Source organism: Antechinus flavipes, chromosome 1 (assembly GCF_016432865.1).
Source record: "Antechinus flavipes isolate AdamAnt ecotype Samford, QLD, Australia chromosome 1, AdamAnt_v2, whole genome shotgun sequence".
Taxonomy (NCBI): Eukaryota; Metazoa; Chordata; class Mammalia; order Dasyuromorphia; family Dasyuridae; genus Antechinus; species Antechinus flavipes.
This window is the reverse complement of record NC_067398.1, coordinates 424,182,394-424,201,427: the sequence shown is the minus strand read 5'-3', so window position 1 is coordinate 424,201,427 and position 19,034 is coordinate 424,182,394.

Here is a 19,034-nt window from a genome sequence, read left to right as displayed (position 1 = left end):
CACTAACAGTAGCTCAACAATTTCTCTCATATTCTTTCAGTACCTCAGTATATAATACCTGTTGTCTGGTTGGTTTGAATTTATAAGGAGAACTAGATGCTCTCTTAAAGTCTTCTTATTTATTTTAGCTATCAACCCTTTCATCTAATTTGTTTTCTTTCATTCCCATTCCAAAGCACATTCCTTTTGTAAGAGAAACAGAAGAAAATTAAGAATTGAGCAGCTCTACCTTCTCTTTGTCCTGGATTATAATTGTCTTACCCACTGAGTGGTGCTCCTATATTGTGGTGATCTAGTTCAGATGGATCTGAATCGGTCCCTGTTTGGGTGCCAAAATGTGGTGAGCTTTTTCTTCTCAAAATGCAGCCAGGTGATAAAAGTTCAGATCTTTTATTATCTCCAATATAGCCCGGTTAGTTTAGAGGCCTATCTCTCTGCTTGGTTCCAAGAGCTCTTGCCACTTTGTCCTTTGCTTCTGCCTCTGCTTTCTTCAGCCTCCAGAGCCAGCACCGCTCTTCATGTCATTCCGGTGAAATCTCGACTTGTAGCTTCTTCCTCTGAAGAACTTCCTTTACTGTCCCATTGAAGCTCTATTTATGCTCCCAAAGAGCTTCAAGGGAGGTGTGAACTCATTGAACTCCAATGAGTAAAGGTGTGAACACAAGCCTTGTATTAATTAGTTCTACTTAGTACCTTGTTTCAGGTTCTGCCCAAAACATCTTCTTGAAAGATTATATCAACTCTAATTAGTTAGCAGTTAGTAAGGATTCCAACACTATATCTCTGTTTATTCTTCTTGTTTTCAATGTAATCAAAGAAAACTTTTTTTACTTGATATCACCTTGGATCAGTAGCCTCAATTCTCATTAGCACTCCATACAGTATTCTTATAAGATAGTTAAATTTTTATACATATGTGAAGTCATGCATTTTACTATTGCCTTCTGTGTACTATTTATGCCCTCCCACTTCTACATTATCACTACTCTGTATAGATATTATATAGTTTGATGGAAATATATATATGTATATATATATAATATACACATTCATACACTTATATGTGCATATATGTATATATGCATAAGTATTTGTTTAGATGTGTATATTTTATATATATATATATGTGTGTGTGTGTGTGTGTGTGTGATTTTTTTCCCTTTCCTCATTCTTTTCATTTGAATTCACAAAAGTCTAGAGAGTCATTCATAGACCAATAAACATTTATTAAGCATCTACTATGTGTTAGCCATGGTATACTGAGAATAGAAAGGCAAAAGATAGCTTTTGCTCTCAAGGAGCTTATATTCTAATAAAGGAGAAAACATGAAAATCACTATAAATAAACTATATATGGAATATTTAGGAAATAATCAATAGAGGGAAACCACTAGAATTAAGAAAAGACTTCTTGTAGAAGATGGAGTTTTGTTTTGTTGTTTGTTTTTTCTGGTGCTTGGAAGAAGAGAACTGAGAAAACAGATGAAGAGGGAAAGAAATCTTTAGGTCTGGGAGAGAGTGATAATATCTAGGGAAAGGAGAAATGATTTGTTAGAAGATCAGTAACATTTCTTCAGCCTTTATTAGGTCTTAACATTCTCTGACTGTGAGCCTTCTACTTTTATATTTTAAGATACATACTAGAAATCTAAATTCCCTATTTAAATACCAATATCTTAATCAATCTCTTCTGAAATCTGTACTTTCTTTCTTTAACAAAGGAATATTGCATCATAAGTTTTGAAGTGGAAAATACCTTTTCCTTCAATAGAAATCAAGGAAGATTGCATCTCCAATTCTCTTCAGGGCATCAGTTTTCTTCCAAGACTTTCTATGTTTGGTAATTCCTTCTTGATTCTTGTAGAAATATCATTTTTATCCATGTGACATACTAGAAAATCCTACTAGTCTCACATTATCATGACTCAATCAGATGAGGCATTTTTTGATGAAAAGGAACTTATCCAGTGGGCCAAAATTATGTTCCTTCTAGATGAATTAAACGTTCTCAAGGTGAAATACATGAGCAGAAGTATTGTATTAATTGCTTTGAGAACATTGTTAAACCTTTGGATCATAATGACTTTTCTCTGTGAGTGTGGTTGTCGTGAAGGGAAAGCAATAATCACCATATATTATCATTTCCTTGAGTTCCTATATAGAAACTAGGAAGCCTGTTATTTATATTTGCAGAAATCTAGAAATCTGCTGAATGTAGAAACTTCAGTTTATTCCTAAGAGACCCTTTCTTCAGGTGAAGGATGTATTATTCCAGTAACACCTTAATAATGTGTAAGTAAAATGCACTGGAGAGACTAGAACAAGCATAAATATATCATAACTGGTTCTGGTTAACTATATCTTGAAAAGAAGATTTTTTGATTAGTTTCTGATGCATTCAAAAATATTGCCAACGTTGACTGTCTCTTTTCTTTATTCAGTTGCATAAGATCACTTGCAAGGGATTTCAGTGCCTGCTTTGATAAAAGAAATACAGTTGTAAATACTTGGAATTTGGGGGAAAAAATAATCAAGAGAGCAAGGTACAGAAAACTTGGAGTAGTATCCAAGACTGAGTTTCTTATTTAGGGCATCTATCTTGGGGAGCAAGGGCTAATCTTTATCAGTGACTATCAAAATTCTGGCCCACTGGAAAGATTCATCTGAGAATTGAGCCACACTTTCATGTTAACTGAATGGGACTATGCTATGGGAGGACTGAATGAAATTATGAGCCCAATTCCCTTTCTCCCTTCACTAGGAAACTGAGGTGATATCATCAGGGAATAAAGGATTATACCTTCCAGGTGTTTGTCGGGGGAAAAATATGCTCCTTTTTGCTATGTCTTTGTGGCATATAGGAAAAAGCAGTATTCCTGAAATAAAGGAGAATTGAGATCAAATATAATTTCAGATATTTACAGTGTGACCCTGGGCAAGTAACTTAACTTGTTTGTGTCAGTTTGTTCATCTTCAAAATGGGGACAATAATTGCATCTATCTCCCAAGGCTGTTGTGAAGATCAAATTCTTTTATTTTTTATATTTTATTTTATTTTATAATAACTTTATGTTGACAGAATCCATGCCAGGGTAACTTTTTTTACAACATTATCCCTTGCACTTGCTTCTGTTACGATTTTTCCCCTCCCTCCCTCCACCCCCTCCCCTAGATGGCAAGCAGTCCTATATATGTTAGATATGTTGCAGTATATCCTAGATATAATATATGTTTGCAGAACCGAGCAGTTCTCTTGTTGCACAGGGAGAATTGGATTCAGAAGGTAAAAACAACTCGGAAAGAAAAACAAAAATGTTTCCCTGTGTTCTTTCTTTGGGTGTAGCTGCTTCTGTCCAGCATTGATCAATTGAAACTGAGTCTTTGTCAAAGAAATCCACTTCCATCAGAATACATCCTCATACAATATTGTTGTCGAAGTGTAAAGTGATCTCCTGGTTCTGCTCATTTCACTTAGCATCAGTTCATGTAAGTCTCGCCAGTCCTCTGTGTATTCATCCTGCTTGTCATTTCTTACAGAATAATAATATTCCATAACATTCATATACCACAATTTACCCAGCCATTCTCCAATTGATGGGCATCCATTCAATTTCCAGTTTCTAGCCACTACAAACAGGGCTGCCACAAACATTTTGGCACATACAGGTCCCTTTCCCTTCTTTAGTATTTCTTTGGGATATAGGCCCAATAGAAACACTCCTGGATCAAAGGGTATGCACAATTTGATAACTTTTTGGGCATAATTCCGGATTGCTCTCCAGAATGGTTGGATTCGTTCACAGTTCCACCAACAATGCATCAGTATCCCAGTTTTCCCGCATCCCCTCCAACATTCATCATCATTTTTTCCTGTCATCTTAGCCAATCTGACAGATGTGTAGTGGTATCTCAGAGTTGTCTTAATTTGCATTTCTCTGATCAATAATGATTTGGAACACTCTTTCATATGAGTGGTAATAGTTTCAATTTCATCCTCTGAAAATTGTCTGTTCATATCCTTTGACCATTTATCAATTGGAGAATGGCTTGATTTCTTATAAATTTGAGTCAGTTCTCTATATATTTTGGAAATGAGGCCTTTATCAGAACCTTTAACTGTGAAAATATTTTCCCAGTTTGTTGCTTCCCTTCTAATCTTGTTTGCATTAGTTTTGTTTGTACAAAGGCTTTTTAATTTGATATAATCAAAATTTTCTCTTTTGTGATCGGTAATAGTCTCTAGTTCATCTTTGGTCACAAATTTCTTTCTCCTCCACAAGTCTGAGAGATAAACTATCCTATGTTCCTCTAATTTATTTATAATCTCGTTCTTTATGCCTAGGTCATGGACCCATTTTGAGAAGATCAAATTCTAAAGCATTTAGCATAGTACCTGGAACATAGAAACCATTATAAAAATGTTAGGTATCATTGTTATTATTACTAAGTAAACATCTTTTTATAAAAGCCAGCTTATGTTGTATGGAACTGAAGTGTCAGACTTTGTGCTCCTGAACTGGGTGTAAACATAATTGTGGATTCTAGTCTGTCAGAAGAAAGAAAATCCTCAATAACCTCCAGTTACCTAAAAATTATTAAGGGCTGATGTGAATTCAGTTCCTTTTGAATTCAGAACCTGGGAAGCCCTGGGTCATGAATTACATGTACTGTATTTCCACTAGAAGATAGATATTTGCTGTAGGATCTTAATATAGTCTTCTTTTCTTTGTTCTCTTTTGTTATTGTTTAGAATGTTATGATGATTAATTTCCTATGCCAGAAACCCCAGTCTTGATGATGATTTCCATAGATAATAAGAAAGGATAAAATCCCCTATTCGACATTCTCTTCACCTCTTTGCTAAATTGTCCATTATTTCTTAGTTGAAAGAGAAAATTTTTGATTTCCATTTGAAGTTACACACAGCTGACAGGCAATGCTTTGCCTGAGAGCCATGCACAGAGGTGACATACTAGGGAATTAGGGAGTCCCTGGAGCAATTTCTGCTCACCCAACTAGAGGAAGAAAAAGGAAATAACAATGAGGAAAGCAAACCAATTTTGACCTTCTGAAAGATTTTCTTCCCACTTCTCAATCTCTCAGCCAGTCAAAACCTTGATCTCACCATTGTTATTATTAATAAGGCTTAGATCATAGCTTTGCTCTTCTGATTCATTCCAGTTACATCATTGAGGCAAATCTTTTGCTTCATCTACTAATGGCTATATAGAGGGTAAAAAAAAGGAAACAGATTCTTTCTACATTGAACAGAAGTTTTACAAATGCTCTAGTGTAATTCACTGTACTGGTGTTTCCCTGCTGAGGAAGAAATTTCATTTGGGAGTAATTTTGTCTTAACTCCAGGAAATTCTTTACACTTCTGACATATGAGACTCTTCAGCCCTGGAAAAATGGCTGATTACAGTCATGTTTGCAATGGATTGTCAAATGTCATGGAATTTGTCTGCCATTTAGCCACCTATAGGGTTATGCACTCTGGTTCTAAGGATGGTCCTGCAACAGAAGGTGTTATAAATATTGTTACCCTTTGTAAAGAATATAATTAAAGAATTCACAATCCCAAATAAATTTGGAAGTCTTATTTTTCTAGATTGATTATCTTTAATGGTTAAATATATCAAATAGTTGTAGAACACAATTTGGAATACAAGTTATCCTCTATTAAGGAAATCATCATTTACTGAGCTCTAAGCACTGACCTTAATGCTTTACAAATATTACATATGATCGTTTCAATAATGCTGGGGGGTAACTACCATTATTTTCTGCATCTACAGTATTTTGTTTTTGTTTTTATTTTTTCCCAAATTTATTTTATTTGAAGAAACAAAATAAGCAAAAAGAAAAATAATATAAAACAAAAGAGAAAATTATCATGTCCCCAGCAGCATATCAGCGATGATTCAAAATATATGACAACAAATACCAATTTAAGAAAGTATATATAGACATTTTATTCATGAGTGTCCCTCTTTACTTCCTTGTAAATTGTTCTTTTGTTCTCTGCTGTACACCTTATTTACTTCATTCTTTTTCCCCTTTTCATCCCCCACACTCCCAAGCAGGCTATAGTTAAGAAAGAATATATTAATATATCTATATAAAGATACATACATACACATACACTTACACACTTATTTCCCTTTAATTCCTCCTCACCTCCAAACAAGTTACAATTAAGATATATTTAAGTATACATATGTAGATATATACATACATAAACACACTCACTCACACACGTATTCTACATACACACATTTTTTCCTATCCCTGCTGACTCTTTAATTAAATTATACTCCATAACTTGCCTTGTTATTACTTAACCTCCCCCATCCAAGGATCCCTTCAGTGTCTTCTTCCCTCACCTTTTGCTTTCCCTTCAACTATCCTTTCCTCCTTATTTCTTTATAGATTTTGGAGGGTACTCTAATCTTCATGGTATGTTTGTAGTGTTGCCTATTTAACCCATTCCTGATGTAAGCAGGTTTTCAGAACTACAAATCCTTCCCACTCCTCCCCCCTTGCCTCCATAACTATTTTCCTCTGTATATCATTTGTATTTTTATTTTTATTCTGACAATCTTTCTTTTGAACTGAGCCTATTGTTGATATAAATGTTGAATATAAAGTATAAATTTCTCATGTAAAAAAAATAAACAATTATCCATGTTTAAACAGTTTGTCCATGCTGAGATGTTTAAAATTATTTTTTGATATTGGCACTTATATGTTAAATTTTCTGTTAAGTTCAGATTTGATTGACAGAAAGTCCTGAAAATCTGCAAGTTATGTTGAATGTCTATTTTTTCCTCATTGAAAACTATAGATAATTTTGAAGGATATTATATTTTTGCATCCAGGATTAGTTCTTTTGGTTGTCTGTAAATATGAAGTAGTTACGAAACAATTGTGGTCTTTTATTGTAGTTGCTGATAAGTTCTGTATAATTCTAATTGTAGTTCTAGAGGATTTGAATTGTTTTTTTTTTCCTGTTTCTTGCAAAATTTTCTCTTTGGTCTGGGGATTTCAGAATTTGTTCCTATTGTGTTTTCTTATATTCCTATGTGTTTTCCACAAAGGATTTCTTTGAGATGGTGATGAATAGATTTTTTCTATTTCTACTTTCTGCTTATGTTCTATCACTGCAGGACAATTTTCTAGAATTATTTCCTACATTATGTCCAAATTTTCTTTTCAATTCAACTTTCTGGAAGTCCAATTATTCTTATATTTTCTTTTCTTGATCTCTTCTCCAGATCTGTTATTTTTCTTAGGAGATCTTTCACATTCTCTTCTATTTTCTCATTCTTTATAATCTGTTTTTTTCATTATTTTTTTTTTGGCCTCTCATAGATTCATTGGTTTCCTCTTGCCTAATTTTCAAAGAGTTATTTTCATCTTTGAATTCCCATATCTCCTTTTCTAATTAGTTAACTTTGTTCATAATCTTTTTTTTTGGATGGTTTTAAATTTTTTCTTTAGTTTTTCCTCAATATCTCTCATTTGATTTTTGAATTCTTTTTTGAGTTCTTCTATAAATTATCTCTGGGGCAAGGAGTCATTTCATATTACATTCATATTACAAGAAGCTTGTTTTATCAAAGTGTCCTCCTCTAAAGATAAACTCTGGTCTTCTCTGTTCCCATAATATTTTTTAATGGTGGGGTTCTTTCTTCTTTGCTGGTTCATTTTTTTTTTAATAAGAGGCATTAGTATAAGCACCTCTAACATGGGGATGGGGTATGGTGTCTCAAGTTTCTCTTCAGCTCCCCACTCTGAGCAGGAACCCCAAAACAAAAACTCCCTCTTCTGCAAGTGCTTATAGCCATTAGTGCTTCTGCACTCTCTAGGTACTGGTTCTTTTCTCCCAAAGACATATCTCAGCAGTATACCTGGGCCTGGTGTTCCCAATCAGCCCAGGCTCTCTCTGTCTTCCTGGACTTAAATCTCCATTCACAAACAGTTAGAGAAGTGAGTCACTATGGTTTCTGCTGAAATTCCAGCCACCCCCAGCTAGCTCAGGGGTCCCCATTTGATGTTTCTGTAGTGCTAGCCAAAGGTGTTTGCAATTCAGATGGGTTAATTGCAGCCCGGGGTCTTTCTTCAGATTTTATCTAATTGTATCAGGAGGACTCCTGTTCTGCCCCAAATATTGGTTTTTTTCACCTGTCTTTTTGGCTTTAGGTGCAAATTTGTTCTATTTTGGGGGAAAATTGGGAGAGCTTGAAATTTACTTACTTACTACACCACTTTCCTAGAATCCTCCTCCCCCTGCATCTTACAATTAAGGAAGTTTAGGCTGATTTGTCCATGGTCACAAAGCTTGGAAGGTTCTGAGGTCAAATTTTCACTCAAGTCTTCCTATCTCCAGGCTCACTTTTTCACCTGCCAGATCATCTAGATGCTTCTCTAAGCAGAAATTCCATTTATTTATTTTTTCTTTCCAGCTTCTTTCCAATGAGGAATCTATCATATCTTTGTTTTTTCTATGAAAGTAACCTGATCAAGGTCAATGGCTGTGTCAGGTAGTGCTTCACTTCTAGAAAAAGAATTCCAGTTTTCTCACTTCTGTTTAGCAAAATACAAGCTATAATTTTAAACTATTTGCTTTGTTTTATAAATGAAAAGTAAATTACCAAGAATTTTAGCCAAAAATAAGACAACTTTATTGCATTAGAAAGGGTAGCATCTTACCTAAATGGTTCTCAAAAGACCAGTGCAAAATATTCATTAAATTGCTATCATTACAATTAATTTTGATAGTATTTTGACACATAGCCCAGAATATCTGAAATGTGTCTTTATTGATGAGTTTAGTGACAATGTTCTCTTTGAAATGCTTTGCTTGGTCAATAAATTCTGGCCTTAGAGATGTAGCATTTACTTATTCAACCTGTAATTCGGGATTTCAGAGTGAGTGTATCAACCTAAAAACTTTAAATGCAATTACCTCTTTGGCAACTATGTGGCAGGGGTTGATTTAAACACTGATTTTGTTTGTTTATTTGTCTCCAGTTTGAACTCACACTGAAAAAAAGGTGCTTGATACTATGGATCAATTCAATAAATACTGGGTGACTGAAGTGAGTAGCCTGGAAATAACTCATCACACCACTGGCTTTACTGTATTGCAGGGAATTCATCACAGGACACAGATCATGGATGTTTTGTCTAGTGCTTTTTCTTTTTTTCTTTACCATATTAGAATTCCATTTATAGGAGCAGAAGAACTAATTGTAAGACATCTGATTTTAAAAGCTTGAGGAATTTATTTAGCCAATGTACCTATTATGAACCAGTGAAAAGCAAAATACATAAATGACCTAATTTATGTGACTTAAAATTAGTGTTATTATTATTGCCTGCCTTTGAATACTTAGTGGCACCATGTTATTCATAGTACTGATTATTACAAACAAATGGGTAAAGTATATGGAGATATGGGAGTTATAAATAGATACTAAAAGGAAATGTTTTCAAAAATTCAAAAAAACAAATTAAAATAAAATCTTTTTATTTTGTCAATATTGAGATAGGAATCAGAATTTAACATTCCAAATCTCTCTCCCCTGAATGAAGAATGATAATTTTTCCTTTTCTTTTCTTCACTAAACTCATTACTATTCTATCTCCCCATGGTGTCAGTATACTTTTGTAGAAGGGTAAATTAGAAGGGAATCCTTGATTGGCTGAACAGGGAATCTTCCCACAGAGTTAACCTTGCATTCCTACTTTCCCACAGAGTCCGTTTCCTGGGACATCAGAACAGCTTCTTATTAGCCTCTATATGTCCCTAGGATTAGACCATTGCATTGAAGATAATTGGCCATTGAATGTTGACAGAAATAATCTCATTATATTAATAAAAACAGATGTTTTAATAGTTCAGGATTTCTTTTGGAACTCTCTTCCAGTACTTTTTCTCCCTGAGACTTAGAAGGGTTTTCAGGGTCAAAAAGAGTTTTCTCCCTTTCTCTCCACTCTGGTTGATTGGTCGGTTGTTGTCTACCTTAGAATTAAGTTTTTGTATCCAGCAGTTGTCGATCAAACCAACATGAGCTTGGAATGCTCTGCCACAGGTCAGACACTAATAGGCCCTATGAATATTTGTGTGGGATTTTAACTTTGTACATCTCATGTTTCTTAGCTATTTCAATTCTGCATTGGTCATACAGCTTCTCTGATGAGGGTACACCATGCTGGGGGGTTCTGTGCCAGTATTGCCCCTGTCATGCAATCAATTTTAAAGTTCTTAAAAAAAATCAGAAACAGAACAGTGTTATGTTATCACTTTTTCTGTAGCAGAGTTTGAATGCTTGGCAGCTTAGTTCTGGAGAGGATTTCAGGGTCCAGTATCCTATCCTGCCAAGTAATCTTCAGAATCTTCCTAAGACAATTTAAATGGAAGCGATTTGGTTTCCTGAAAAAGTGTGAAATCTACATTAGCTTTATGGCACTCCCTTTCACTATGACCTCTCTAGCAAAACATGTATCCAGTTCCTACTTCAGTAAGCTGTCTTTCCTTTGCCAGTCTCGTTTCACCCAGGACTGCTATTTGGATGTAGTACCATTGAGTTCTCTTACAAGAACTGTTTTTCTTTCAGGCCCCCTGGATTTTGTGTTGCTTTTAAGTGTGTGCACATTCCATGCACTGATGGTGAGTGGAATCAACTTTTCAGAAGGGATCCCCACCTTCTGGGGTAACCAGGCCAGGGTTGGATAAGTGGACCATTTTTAAGTCACCTTTTTTACCCCCTTGGATTTAAGTGAGTCGGAGTTGTACAAAGTATCAGCTTCCCTCTTTCTTCGAGAGCCACTAATGAACAGGGACAAGTCAGAGTCAAGATGATTACTGATGACCTGAGATGCAGTGGATAACCTTGAGAACATGCTTGAAGACTTTAACATTCATGTTAATGTTCCCTTAACCACTCTTGGCTCTAGCCTCAACTCTATTTCTACTCTTATCATTTGCCCCTTCCTTCTAATATGACAGTGAGTCATGTTGATTATCTTATTCTCAATCACACACCACACAAATTACTTCTATGATACAGAATTCTGAAATTTCTTTTCTAGGACTCTTGATGAATTTTGTATTTTGCATCCTATTGGCAGTCTGACTGAATCTTAGGGCCCCTTCTCTAAATGTTTTTACTTACATACATAAAATGAAATAATGAGATTATGAAGGAAATAAAATATATATTTATAAACTTATTTCTAAGGAAACTGAAGCCACTAGAAGTTAGTCAGAATAATGCATTACTGGTGGAGTTGTAAAATGGTCCAACCATTATGAAGAACAATTTGGAACTTTGCCTAAATAGCTATAAAACTGTGCATACCTTTGATTCAGCAGTATCATTAGTGGGTCTGTATCCCCCCAAAAAAATCATAAAGGAGGGAATAGGACCTACAAGTGCAAAAGTGTTTGTAGCAGCTTTTTTGTGGTAGGAAAGAATTTGAAAATGAGTAGATTCCTATCAATTGGGCATATGAAGGTAATAGAGCATTATTGTTTTATAAAAATGATGAAATGTTGATTTTAGAAAGACCTGAAAATATTTATGTGAACTGATGCTTAGTGAAATAAGCAGAATCAGGAATACATTGTACATAGTAATAGCAATATTGTTCAATGATCAAATAGAAAGACTTGGTTCTTGTCAGTGCTTCAGTGATCCAAGATAATCCTAATAGACTTTGGAGAGAAAATGCCATCTACATCCAGAAAAAGAACTATGCAAACAGCATGTAAATCAATACATGCTATGTTCACTTCTTTTTTCTGTATTTTTTTTCTTGAGGTTTGTCCCTTTTGTTCTGATTTTTTTCTTCCCACATGATTCACAAAGAAATGTATATTTGAAAAGTTAACATAAATGTATAACCAGGAAAAAAATATAAAAAAATGAATAAAAAATACAGTCAGGCTAAACCAGTATAGTCCAAAACCCAAGAATGGGTATCCACCAGGATGTTTAAGGAAGTAGAATCTGGCTTAATTCAGAAATGGAAAAGCTTAAAAAATACATGTTGATCAGCAGTGGTATAGAGTTTATGAGGGGCTCCTGCAGAGTGTGAGAGTGATCTGATATAAACATTTAAGTTCAAGTTAAGTTTTTGTTTTATGCTGAGGCAATTGGGTTTAAGTGACTTGCCCAGTGTCACACAGCAAGGAAATGTTAAATGTCTAAGGCTAAATTTGAACTCAGGTCCTCCTGACTTTAGGGCTGGTGTTCTATCCACTTTGCCACTTAGTTGCCCCTACTTTAGGTTTTTAACCTTAAGAACCCCTTCTCTACACAGTTTTTAAAATATTACCCTCTTTTCATCCCAATTTTTACAGTGTCTCTCTCCCCCTCCTAAATCTATTCTTCATTCTCAGGATGACTTGTAATTATCTCACCCTTTCCTACTTTCCTAGCCCAATCCTTCTTCTCTTGTTCAATTTTATATCATTCAGAATCTTTTGCTAAATCACTTTGACTAATTTCACTTTTAACTAATTCAAATGTGTACCATCTTCTAACTTTGAATATCTTTATAAAAATTTTTGTTTTATCATACCTTTTAAATAAAAATGAAACTCATAATTACATCTGCCATCTATGTTTTTATATGCATGAAACAAAATATGTAAGATTAGAAAGTAAATAAAATGGTATTCAAAAGCAGTTATTGGTTGAGTATGATATGGCACAACTTTAAACCCATCTAATAATTCTCAGCTCTGAGTCACCTGCTATTCAAGGCTTTTAGGAGAAGATGCATAACCCTGCTAAAATAAGTTGAAAATAGATTTCCATTTATTTAATACTAAATGGACTCTTATAGATGCAGGTCAATCTCTAAATTCTAGCGACTATGACATTCCCCATAGTATTTCTTGCAAACTTTTTCTTTTCTCATCACTATACCCACCCACATCTTCTATCAGCAGAAAACAAGCAAAGAAAGCTCTAATTGACAAAATTAAGGCTGACAGTCCTAAAGTACATTCTTCCATTTAATATGATACTTCAAACCTCCTTAATGTTGTTTTTTTCTCCTTTTTCTATTATTCTAATCTCTGAGAAAAAGCTTGCTTTTCCCTTTACTAAAGTCAACCTTTTACTTAGGCCCATGGTTCCATTCTCTGGAACTGGATCTTTTTTTTCATTACTCTTCTCTGCCTAATCATGGATCTTCATTTGCATATCTACCTTTTCCTTTCTTCCTCCAAAGATGTCCAAATCTCCCCCATCTAAAACTAGGAGGCGGAAATGCACTCCAGTGTATAGGAGCTAGTCTGTACACTCATAATATATGACTGGCCATGAGGTAATTATTTCTTTTCTACTTCAGTTGATTGATAGTTCAGTTGGTTTTCTATTTGTTATTATACATCATATCCCATTTTTGTTTCATTGTTTAGTACTTTTACATTTGGAATATACTTGCCTTATTTAGGAATTATTTGTGAATCTATAGGCCTTATAATTTTGAATATTTTACTTGCCTTTGGTCTATCTTGAAATATATTTACCAAAATATTTTTCATCATCCATAATTTACAATCACCCTTACACTGGATCCATTAAGCATAAAGGTAAAATATTTTGCACATAGTATATATTTAATATGCTTGTGGAATTACTGGACAGAACTATTATATGTTCACTCTTGAAAATCTTGACTTTTCAGAGAATTTCTTTTTTTTTTCTGTTTCTCTATCATTTGCAACAAGTTAGTGAATATTGTGCAATAATATCATCTCTTAATAGATAATGGGAGAGTTGATATTAGCATACTTCCATAAATGCTTACCTTAGAAGAAGATTATTTATTGGAATAAAGTAAGAATTAGAGGAAAATAATATTTATTTTATTTATTCTATTTTATTCATTCTATATTTATTCTATTTTATTCTACAACATGTAGAATATTATAAAAGTCTAGGAAATTAGTGACTTTTTTTTTCAAATATTGAATTGTAATTTTGGTTTTCCAGGAAGAGGAGGTAGGAGTAGATTATAAATTGGATGAACATGATGATCAAAGTATCTGTCTAAATTTCCATTGTGCCTGAACTAGATGATTTCAATGAATGTATTTCAGTTTTTGTAGGTCAAACTGATCTTAATCAATTTGGGGACCAAAGGAGGAAAGGAGCAATCTCAAGCCCAGATTCTTGTAATTATATCAGATCCAGGTAGGATCTGATTTTAGAAGACCTGAATCCTTGCAGTGTATAAGGCCCTGACAGAACAAATGAATATCTGGTCTTTAAGGGATCCATGATTCTTTATTGGTTTATTTTGAAGCATTTGTTGCATCAAGAAGGGTCAGAAGTGATAAAACACTCATGTAGCCAAGGCTATCATGTGGGATTGGTGAGAAGACAAGATTGGAGAAACCACATTAAAATTTAAAAACTTTTTCAAATCATTGTTATTCGTCTTGTTCCCTATGCTCAAATGGATTCCCATTAATTCTCCAGATTTGATCAAAATGCTTCAAAATGTATTTCTTTTTTGCCCCTATATCTCCCTCCCCTGCCCGTCCCGTCCCTCATTATTCCTCCTATTATTGTTCCTAAATTGCCATTTGGAGGAAAGTCTTAAAGCAGTCTGTCTCTCTGTCTCTGTCTGTCTCTGTCTCTGTCTTTCTGTCTGTCTCTTTCTCTCTGTCTCTGATTCTTTCTGTCTGTCTCTGTTTCTCTGTCTCTCCGTCTCTCCGTCTCTCTCTCTCTCTCTCTCTCTCTCTCTCTCTCTCTCTCAGTTTGGCAAGTATCCCTCCTCAGTTTTTTTCCTTCCCTCCCTCACTTTTTAGTTCTGTTTTATTTATTATCTTCTCATTAAAATATAAGTTCTTTGATTAAAAAAAAAATCTCTTTTTTTACATTTATTTGTAATCACAATATTTAGCCCAGAGATAGCACACAGAAAGGTTTAATAAATGCCTGATATCTTTTTGACTTGCTAACAGATGAAATAGATCTTAGACCTCATCAAAAATTCTAATTGGATAAAGTTAATAAAGAAGTCATAGATAAAAATATGATAGTAAATTTCATGGAAATGATAATAAGAACATAATAATGAATCCCATGGAAATAACATAACTTTCTCAAATATCAGATACCAAATACTATGAATTAATCAGAATGGAGATATGCTAAAATCTAATTCACTGTTATAATTTGAAAATAGGTACTAATGATAATAGTTATGTGATCTTGGGCAAGTTACTTAATCTGATTTGGCTCAACTGTAAAATCAGCAGGGGAAAGAAATGTCAAACCACTCCAGTATTTTTGACAAGAAAACTCCAAATAGGTTCATGGAGAGCTTTATGTGACTGAAAAGACTGAACCACAAAATAATTGATAGATTTTCTTATAAGTAATATTATGTCAGAAATAAAAAAATAATATGAATGTGTCACAAATTTTAAAAGTAACAATAAATTTTAAAATAAATTTTAGTTATCCTATATAATTGAAGGGAAATAGAAAAGGGAATACATTGATGTATAACTACCAAGTGCAGATAAAGATATCTGGCAATTATAAATGGAGATGTCTGCATGAGCAGAGAAGAAAATGCTTCATATTTTAACTCCCCAAAATGGACACTTGTCTGGCATATAAATAGAAATTTTAGAAGCCTGTATAACTCAGCCAGAACTGAAGAAATATGAGAATCCTCCTGAGAGACCCCTGTCCCCTTGAGATTTCCTATTTGATTTTCATATCAAAGAGATTTGGCTCAGTATCCTGATTCTGAGCCAGCTGGGCCAAAATGAATATCCAAACATCTTTAGTTTCTCTCATCAAAAGCTGAATTCTTCTCTATAGATGTCAGAAATGGCAATAATATCCCCATTGAAAGTGCTACCCATCTATTTCTGTACTCATGGTTCATGTTTCAATTAATCACATATTCATTTATTTGTCACTTTTTTTGATCTATAGAGTATTAAATTTAAAAGGAACTTGAAAGGTTATTGAGTGTATCCCTGTCATTTTAGAGATGTGGAAACTGAGGCCTAAAGAAAATAATCACTAATATATACAGCATTATAAGGTTTACAAAATTATTTACATCAATACCATTTGTTTTTAATTAGTTTTTAATCTGCACTTAATGCCAAATGAAAGGAGCATTTATACATTATACATATGTGTTTATGTCTGTATATATAATATATGTAAAGATATATTATATATACACACATATATGTATTCATATATACACATACATACACAGAGAGGCATATTTGATTGCTGTTCATCACTCTTGAAGAGGACTTAAAGAGTCAAGCTATATTATGTTGGACTATGGCTGATTGGACCAACATGAGTTCACAATGTTCCACCACAGGTCAGGAATAAATCATGTGAACATTTGAGGTGAATTCCTTACATTTCCACATTTCAGATTTATTTTGAGCTACTTCAATTCTACTGTGCTCATAGAGCACAGAACCTTTTCCAATGAGGGCACATCATGCTGGGGGGTCCTGTATCAGTGTCTCCCATGTTACACAATCAATTCTAAATCTCATAAGAGAGACTTTAAGAGTGTACTTGAATACTTTTTCTAACCACTATTTGAGTACTTGTCCTGTGTTAATGGTCCATAAAATACACTTAGGCAGTGTAAGTTTGGCATTCAAACAATGTGGTCAATTCATTGGAGGTGCAATCTCTGTAGCAGAGTTTGAATGCTTAGCAATTTAGTTTCAGAAAAGATCTAAGTTTCCCATACATTACTTTTCCAGGTGATCTTCAAAATCTTCTTAAGACAATTTAAATGGAAGCCACTAAGTTTCTTGTCATGATGCTGGTATAATGTCCAGGATTCATAAGCATACAACAATGAGGTCAGCACAATGGCTCTGTAGATCTTCCATTTGGTAGGTAGTTTAATACCTCTTCTGTCTCCTAGTTTCCTTCAGAGCTTCCCAAACATTCTGCTAGCTCTGGAAATGTATGAGTTATCAATGTGTACATCCCTAGAATGTATACTGACAAAGGAAGTGAACTTATCTACAATATTAAAAACTTCTCCCTTTGCTATAACCAATGGTTCCACATATGGATTATGTGGTGCTGGTTGGTGAAGCAATTATGTTTTCTTCATATTAATTGTTAGGCTAACATTAGTATGAGTAACAGAAAGTTTATCCATACTTTGTTGCATCTCAGATTCAGAGGAAACGAGTGCAAACAAAAAACCACACCCCAATACTTTAGACTTTTTCAAATTGATGAATTTACCATCAGTCTGATAGCTAACTTTGATTCTGCATTAAGACGTTTAACCACATGGCTGCAAAGGTCATGTTAAAAAGCATGAAAGCAGCATATTCTATTGGTGAAGGGAAATCATGAGGGAATTGGCCATTATCCATAACTCAGAAAGTTTGTCATTATGAAATTGACATATAATTCTGATGAAATTTCTGGAAAAACCAAATTTTGACATAATTTTCCATCAGCCCTCATAACTGACATCATCAAAGGTTTTGAACAAATCTGCAAATATTGTGTATACACCACTGCTCTGTTCCTGTCATTTCTGCTGGAGTTGCTGGGCAGCAAATAGCATATTGACCCTTTCTTGGTCCTTTCAGAAGGCACAAGGGCTCTCTGGAAGATAACCATCTTCCAGGTGAAAAATAAAACTGTTAAAGCAGATTCTGGCAAGAATTTTTTCAGCAATGACTAAGAAACCTATCTGCCTGAGATTGTCAATACAATCTATTTCTTTTACTTTAATAGAGATAGACAAATGGAGCTAGTCTTGAACTCTTGGAGGATAATCTCCTCTTGTATGAGCAGTGGAGCACCCCACCCCCATCCCACCTGGTAAATCTCAGATGGAATAGAATCAGCACCAGGTGCTTGACCACATGAAAGAATCTAATGTTAAAAACTTCTTTTTTTAGTTGGGTCTTCAGCTAGGGAGGGCTAGACTTCAACCTGAAGTAAAAAGTTTTAGTCTTCTCACTGATTGAAGATAACCTGTTGAAAACACCAAGAACATATTCAGCTCACCTCTCTCAGATCATGTCCTTATCACTAATCAAAGTGGCTCCATCAGCCCTAAGTAGATGAGATGCTCCATAGTTCTTTAGCATATGAATAGCCTTCAGAGCATACATAATAACAGTGCTTTAGGTTGTTACTATCAGCATAAAATGGAAATTCAGCTACCTTTTTACCGGGTCAAGAATCTTGCATTTATGTTTCCCTTGTATTTTACTTTTGATGGAATTAAATTCTGTCTTCTTAGATCTGGATGAACCACCTAAGCCTGTGTATTTCTCATTTTTTACTTAGAAGCTCCTGAATTCCCATCCTTTTCATTAAACCTGTCTTAATGTGTGAAAATATTCTGACTCAGATAAGCAAATGCAGTGTTCATCAAATCCCTGAAAGCTGCCCACTCCTTTTCTGCTCCACTGTTGCCAACAATGTTTGTTGCAAGGATTCATCCATGAAGTTTTATTGCATTTAGATAATAGAAATGTTGGTGATGAGAATGTCATGAGATGCAAAAATCTTCATGACCATTGCTGTTTACACCACTATTCCTTCTAAGGATTCCCTGCCATGTTTGATAGTCTAAGCCAACTCTAGTATTAAAGTCACCCAGAATTATAAGTTTGTCCTCTTTTGACACGTTGATGATTAAAATCTCCAGGTCTTCATAAAATTTTTCTTTGACCTCATCAGGGTTTGTCATGATGGGAGCATAAGTGCTGATGATTATGGTATGGTGTTTTCCTACAAGTGGCAATCACATTGTCATGAGACTGACATTCACTTCTTTTGGAAGGCAAGTGAACATGCTTAGTAGATGGATTTTGACTGCAAAATCTACACCAGCTTCACAGTGCTTCTTTTCAATGTGGCCATTCAGAAAAATGTGTGTCTAGCTCCCACTTTATTTACCAACCTTGTTTAACTCAGGACTTGCATTTGAATGTGATACCTACTGATTTTTTTTGCAAAAAA